The 7,519-nt window shown below is 54.4% G+C and overlaps 1 pseudogene; it reads right to left on the reverse strand.

The window, feature by feature from the left end:
• Positions 1-530: 530 nt before the first annotated feature.
• Positions 531-4,560, reverse strand: LOC118497986 (annotated as a pseudogene).
• Positions 4,561-7,519: the final 2,959 nt, after the last annotated feature.

Consider the following 7,519-nt stretch of genomic DNA (forward strand, 5'->3'; position numbering starts at 1 on the left):
TATATTTCCATAAAATGTTTCTTCTATACCAAGAGACATGAAAAGTAAGTGAGCTATCACTTACAAAGGTGTGCACTGGGGAGCTAAACTACATTGCACCCCAGCTACTTGAAAACCAATCTACAACGAAAGCTGCAATACACTGAGTGTTTAATCAATTTTTACTAATATTATCTTTTGGGAAAACTATTTTTTAAAAATATTGTATTTCACTTAAAAAACAATTTCTGAAGGAAAAATCTTGAGTATTGTGAAAATGAATCACTGTAATTAAATAAGAGTTCATAACTTAGATTATTTAAATAATAGTTGCTGTTCAGGAAATAGAATAAACAACCTCTAGGGACCCCATCAAAATATCAAGCAGTTACTTAACATCTTAAGAACTACTTCTGTTTTTCTAGATCGTTCATTTCTCTTAAAATTTTGTGAATAAATCAATCATAACTAATATATTGATTATGAGTTAACTTTTCCTGTGCTTTAAAGAAATACATGTTACATTTAGATTTTCCACATGAAAATCTTCAAAAATTCAGATTTTAACTATTTGAGGAAAAACAAATACAATTACATCCCTAACCAAAACATCAACAACAAATAACTAAGTACCAAATGCTAAAAGCTACAGCCCCAGAGAATTAGTCCTCTGGTGAGAGGCAGGACATGGATACACATGTGTATGAACCCCAATAAAGCAAAAACAGGGGAGAGCATCCTGCAGAGATGTGACAGGCACCCCCCCTTCCAGGCTGCGGGTTAAGGTTGAAGGGATGAGAAAACCTCAGACAGGCCTTAGCTCTAACAAGAAAGGTGTGTCCCACCATCACCCTGTGTCCACTACCAGCTGTGCTGTCATTCTCAAGCAAACTCAAAGATAAAGAGAGAACCCGCGGAATCAGTCGCTGCCCAGGCTGTGAAGAGGCATGCACCTGTCAGAGGCCAACGTTTTCATCACAGCTCCTCTTACCTCGTAAGACCAGACACACTGAGTCCCACCAAACCGCCGAACACACCTTCCCACTTTCACGTCTTCGTGTGTCGTGTACATCTCTCCCAGGCATTCACCAATGTGCGGCACCATCCTCCTGAGAACCTCCCGACTGAAGATCATGCCGGGGGCCCCCCATGCAGAAGTTCTCCCCAGGCTCCAGGCCCAGCTTTCCCAGCTCTTCGACATTGCCCAGGCCAGTCTGGCCCAGGTAGAGGGGCTTGCTGCTATTCAGTGACCTAAGAAACTCTTCCAACTTGTCACCTACAAAGAGAAAGGCAGCAATCACTCCTGGTCCTAATTCCATCATCACTTAACTGTACAAAGGGACGGGATTTCCAATAGGGTGTGTGAACTCCCCACAAGTCTTAAACAATAGGAAAGGGGAAAAAACCTCTCTGGATATTCTATTATTTAAAAAATACTAATTTATACTTAAAATTAAATCATAATAAGATTGTATCAACCTTGTAGTCAAGGTCACTGAAAAACCTTAATAAGTCTTACAATCATCAGATTTTTTAAGTGAAAATAATGATAAGGAGAAGTTTCTTAGCATATTTTAAGTAATGATAAAATTCCCAGATTTATTAAATATTGATATTTAGCATCGACTGGCAGAGTGTTAATATCCAATAGTTATTTTTTCTACTGATTATTGATTTAGTTTAGCGCTTTACCCTTAACCTGCATTGAAATTTAATTTTAGACTTTGGAAAGCACCCTTTTAAGAAAAGACAACATTTGTAAAAAATTAAGGAATAAAATTGGTTTATTTATAGCTTGTGAGTTCACCAGGAAAAACCATTTAAAATCAGCTAACACAGTTCCAAAGCATCTGATATTCTAGCCAATGACGCGTTGGAAGAGCGGCCGCCTTCCCACACTCCCAGTCAGGGTCTCCACCGTCGTCTGTGACGAGCGCAGCACCTGCATCACTCTCTCGATCCCACCCCGCCCCTCGGACCTCAGTGCGTTTCAGCTGACTATTATGGGGTTCTTAACGCAAAACGTCTTTCATTCTTAGTAGAAACGGAAAGAATATGGCATTTCCACGTTCTAAAGGACAATCTTTCACAGCACTAAGAGAAATGCTTGCTTTTCCTCGAGCCCTGGGGAAGGCACCCCTGCCTGGCTGGGTCTGGGGAAAGCAATGAGGCTCCAGGTGCGGAGGCAGGAACTGAGCAGGGACGGCCCGCGTTTGCCCAAGAAGCTGGGAAACGCGGTGCGCCCAGGGAGACCTCCGCTGCACACAGCCGCTACTTCCCTTGTGTCCTTCTCCATCCCTGCAACAGGCTGGACTGGAAAGATTCACTCTCAGGAACTCCTCTATGCTGAGTTCAGAAATCTCTGGCCAGAGCCACCCACGTTCAGGGCGAAGGACCGCGCCTCTTCAAAAAGCTGACAAAGTTTTCTCCTGCTGTGGCTGCGCGTGGCCTGCGGGACTTCAGCCTCTGCTTACCACTGCAGCCACCAGGATGGACTGAAGGGCCCTTACTGGTGTGGGCCCGGCCAGCTCGGAACTCGTAGGGTCTGGACAATTCAAGGACCCTGTCCCTTCCCTCCCACCACCAAATCTGAATACGCCCATCGCCTGGGGGTTTCGCTGAGGTGTGATGGGGCGGGGTGGGGGGTGGGGAGCGGGGCGTGGCGCTGCACTGTAACAGCCGGAAGGAGCTGCGCCCGGCGACAGGGATGCTCTCCCGCTCCCAGTGCGTGACGCTGTTTGCGAGAGGGAAGGAAACGCACAGGGGAGGGTCCGGGGCAGGGAAGATGGTTCCTCAACCTCCCGAGGTCCGAAACTGCCCTAGATCCATTTAAAACAAAAAGATTGGGAAACAAAGCAAGAACAGCGATCTCCAGCCAGGCTGTCGCCCGCGTCCACTGCCTTCCCTTCCTCCTCCAAGGACACGCCCCTCTGGACCGATTTGGGAACCTGCCACCACCCGGGTCTTTCGGAGTAGGGCAGAGGGGGAACAGCCTTGCGTGGGACCCCAAGGTGCCTGTCCTCAGCTCTCTCACCCCAAAAAGAGCAGGGCTAAGCGCTGGGCAGAAACCAGAAAGCAAGCGTGAGGAAGGCGGATAAAACCTGGCAGGTGTGAGGAGAGCCCAAACCGCAGGAAAGGAGGAGGAGCGGAGCGGACTAGGGGTGGCGGAGGTTGCGAGGGGTGGGGACGGCGGGCTGGGGGCCGCAGGATCCTGGAGCACGTGCTGGCAGAGAAGCACAGCGGAGCTGGGCAGGGGTCGGGTTGGATGCAGAGGAAGGAGGCGGGCAGGCGGGGCACCAGGGGCTGGGAGGTCACCTTTGATGTAGACATCGTCGTCGGCACGCATGAACCATTCATACTTGTCCAGGTAGTGGTCGTGCATGTACTTGCTCGTCATGAATGACTTTTTTGGAGCAGGGTAGGAGTCGTCCACCCCCGGCAGCTCGATGACAGGCAGGGGTGGCGAGGGCTGGCCAAGCCCAGCGTTGGGGGACTGCTGGCTGGAAAATAACTCCACGCGGCTGGGGATGAAGCGCGCGCAGGTCCGCTGCGCCGCCAGCGTGGGGCTGCCCGGGTTCTTCTGCGCGGTCATCACCCCCTGTGTACAGAAAATCTCCGGGTGCGGAGCTCCGGACGGTGGCGCCTCCCTCCCATTTGCCGTCGTGGCTACTCTGCCGGCCGCCTCTTCGCTGCCCGGCCGCGCCGCGCCCCACTCCGGCCCAGGGCGCCGGAAGCCCCGTCGTGCCTCCGGGCTAGCGTCCTCGCTGCGGCTGCCCAGCGCAGGTGGCTGCTGCCAGGCGCTGTTCCGAAAACTGGTCACCGCAGCCGTTGGCTCAAGCACCTGCGAGCCCTGCAGCCCGGGGTGCGGGATCCGGGCGTGGGTACTGCTCAGGCGGCGGCCAGACCGAGGCAGGTGCAGCGCCTGCCGGCCGAGCGGCCACAGTAGCAGCAGAGGCTGGAGCCACGCGTCTTCCTCTCGCTCAGCTCGGCCACTCTGGGGGCGACAAGCCGGGACGCGACAAGCCAGGACGCTTTGAGAAGCCCGGTACCGGCCCCAGTGCCATGCTCACCTACAGGCGGCGGGGGCGTACGGCCGTCGCGGCTCCGGGGCGCCGACCGGGCTGCGCTCAAGTTCCCCGCTCACACCCGCCCGCGCCCCAGCCCCACCGCTGCCTGCCACCCGGACGCCCACGCCGGCTCCGGCTCGGAGCGCTCTCGGTGCCCAGACCTCTGCGGGTCCGAGCCGGGTCAGAGCCGCCGGCCGCGGTACCCATTCCGCTCGGGGGTGGGGGAGCTTCCGAGCGCTGGTCTGCGGCTACAGGAGCTACACGAGGAGGACGCTAAGCGCCGGGTCCCTCCTCCGACCTCGCTTCCCGCCTCCGGCTCCGCCCTAGGCCGGCTCCAGGCTGGCCTGGAGGAGGAGCCACTAACACCGCCGCTGCCGGCTTTGCGGGGCGCGGGCGCGGTGTCTCCGTGTCCTGCGCCCTCGGGGGCCACCTCCCCCCCCCCCAACGTCCGCGCCTGGGACACGAGCCGGCCTCCCCTCCTGAAGTAACGATCCGGGTCGGGTCCGGCCGCCATGGACTTCCAGTGCCCACGTCCCCCGTCCCCCCGCTCCCAAGGCCCTGGCCCTGCGTCCCACCCTCGTCCCCTCCCGTCCCTCCGCCTGGCGCACGGAGCCCGACTCCGGGGCTCCGCTGCTCTCCTCCTGCCGCGCCGGTCTTGTCCCAGGACTGACGATAGTTCCTGGTTCTCGCTTCTAGACAAGAGGCCGGTGGGAGACGTGGGGAGGGCAGCACTGGGCAGGCCCCTATTTCCTAACTCAGCAGGTGGGGAACAGGGAATTTTTAAGCTCTTTATGGGGTGGAGCCCGCCCTCCCCATGAAGTCCCCGAGCCTTTTAGGGTTAGGTCTTTTCTATCTCGCTGAGATTCTCTCAGGAGAGACACCGAGTGAGGATGGTGCTTCCGTGGCGAGGCGGTGAAGGAGGAGGGGAGGACTGGGATGCAGACAGGCCAGCAGGAGGCGCTGAGATGGGACAGGTGGTTTCCCGAGCAGCGAGCGAGACGAGGACCGAACACGCGGAGAGGAGCGAGGACGGACCTGGGCAGGGCAGAATGGGGAAGGGTCAAGCCTGGACGCAATGGCCCGCGGGCAGGCAGGGAGTCCAAGGGGACGCGGGCGCTCGCCAGTGGCTCCGGAACCCGAGCTCCTGTGCGCCAGGAGGCTCAGTAAGACCGCAGAAATGTGAACACATTATGGGGCCAATCCCCGGGAGATTGTTACCCGCCCCCAACCGCTTAAGGGTACTTAATCAGAAAATAAAATGTAAATTTGTTCTTGTCTATAAACCATGTTGTTTTTGAAGACAATTGACAGGAAATGTTTTACCTCTCCAGTTAGGCAGGTGAAATCTCCAGCAACAGAATTTAAAAAAAAAATGTTAAACTGTATTGGCCAAAAATCATTGAATGTCGTCACATTACGAAGAAGTTACCTGAATGAAGATATGTGACATTTTGCAGAAGGGCGCTTTGAACAACTTTCTAGACGCTGAGGATCTAACTGTCGTCTGAGGTGCATTTGGCATCCCAAACCCTTTCCTCATCCTCAAATTTCAGTCGTCTGTTTTGCCCATCAAATGCAAAGGGATGGTACTGAAGGGCATAGACCTGGGGCTCGTCCAGCAAGGCGCTGGCAGCGGCCCTGGAGCAGCGGGCCGCCCGGAGCCCCAGAGGAGCTTCCTTCCACACCAGTCACTGGCGGCGCCAGCACGTCTCCCTAAGTGCTCGTCTCTGCACCACGGAGCTCCTTTTCCACGCCTAGGTCTTGCCCAGGAACGCTTGGGGATGCCGATTATTGCACTTTTGTAGGAGGGTGCAGCCAAAGGGTCCCCAAAAGAAGGATTTGTAATGGAGTTCAGAACTCAAGGTGTCCAGGAAATATTAGAAAAATATATAGAATGTCCTCACCCTCCACCCCAGGGGAAGAGACAAGTGAAGCAGGGCCATTGAGAGCTGTTTCACATAGCAACAGCCTTGCAGCTACCCTCTGGCGTGGTCATTTAGCATATCTATAACCTTTAACTGGTTGCATAGATATGTTAAATAGCTGTGATCAGCTCTGAGCCAGGGAAATGGAAGTAACTTCCCCACCCAGATGTAACTGGGGGGCAAGTCCCCTGAGTTACAGTGCCTGCGTGGGAGCTCAGAGAAGATTGGCTCCAGGACATGGGGCCACGCCTGCCCAGACTCATGATGGCAGCCCAGTGAAGCTGGAATGATATGAGTTCTGGCATGTGAGGCCAAGTGTGGGAGGAGTCGGAAATGGGGCTGCAGAGGAAGATTTGGCACGGAGATTTAAACTCAGGTGCGGCAGCCATTAGAGAGAACCGTGCGGCTTTAGCAGAGTGGGGAGGACCTCAGCCATTAAGAGAGAACCATGCAGCTGTGGCAGTGCAGGGAGGACAGCAGCCACTGAGGAGAGAGAACCATGCGGCTTTAGCAGAGTGGGGACTCCCGTAACCGTGTAGACACCGTCCGCGATGCAGCCACCTGAGGCTCCTCTACCGCCTGGCTCTGCAGTCGCAGCCGCGAGAAGGGGCCACCAGTAAGTGACTCGGGAGCACTGGGTCACTGCCCGGCCGCCGCAGCCACCGCCAGGCCTCCGCATGCTGCACCTGCACTCTCAGGCTCAGCCAGCTTTGCAGCCAACTGCTCTGGCCAGGACACAATGAGCTCCGCGCTAGCCCTCTCGATGCTGCTGTTGCTGCCATCCCTCTCCCAGAAAAGGGGGATCACCCACCCCCCCTGCAGCCATGGGAAGAATCACCACGTGGCTTTAGCTGGAGATCCTGGCAACACAACCAGTGGTGCTGGGAACTAAGGAAGGCCTGCCAGCTGAGCACAAATTACTAGGAAAAACCGAGAGCTACCTAAGGACTTCTATTTCTTTTCCTGAGATACGGTACCCCAGACTGGGCAAAGCGGGGAAGGAAGGACTGTGTGTGTTTGTGGGTGTTTCAAGGGACTTTGGGATTTTGACAAAGACATTAAGTCATTACTTTTAGTCTGTATAACTTGAATAAATAACTCTTTTCTTTTTCACCAATCTCTAGCATGGAGAGCTATAATCCTCTGGCTTAGGGAAAGGTGAACCTAGTACAGGGGGACCCCAGGAGAAACGGGGATTAATTCCCTAGCATTGTGGGACCCTCTTCCCTGGTGGCCAATCGGGGAGGATCATGGGAAACCACATGTGCAGTAGCTTTAAAGTAATGCAACTACTTGTATATACTCAGTAAAAGCCCACCAAAACTAGCCAGGAAGTATCCTCCCTGTAAGAATAGAGTCCCTCCAGCCCATGAGGTCAATCTCTGCTTGGAGTTGGCCTGCTCCCGTGTTCTCTGCTATGAACTCTGGGTGTTCAGTTCAATTCTTTGTCCCGATCACTAAGAACCTGGTTACCTGTGCCCACCTGTGACACTTTCTCCAAGCTTCATTTTAGTTAGAATACAAAACTAATCCAGCAGATCCCCTCCG

This window comes from Phyllostomus discolor, chromosome 13, assembly GCF_004126475.2.
Source record: "Phyllostomus discolor isolate MPI-MPIP mPhyDis1 chromosome 13, mPhyDis1.pri.v3, whole genome shotgun sequence".
Taxonomy (NCBI): Eukaryota; Metazoa; Chordata; class Mammalia; order Chiroptera; family Phyllostomidae; genus Phyllostomus; species Phyllostomus discolor.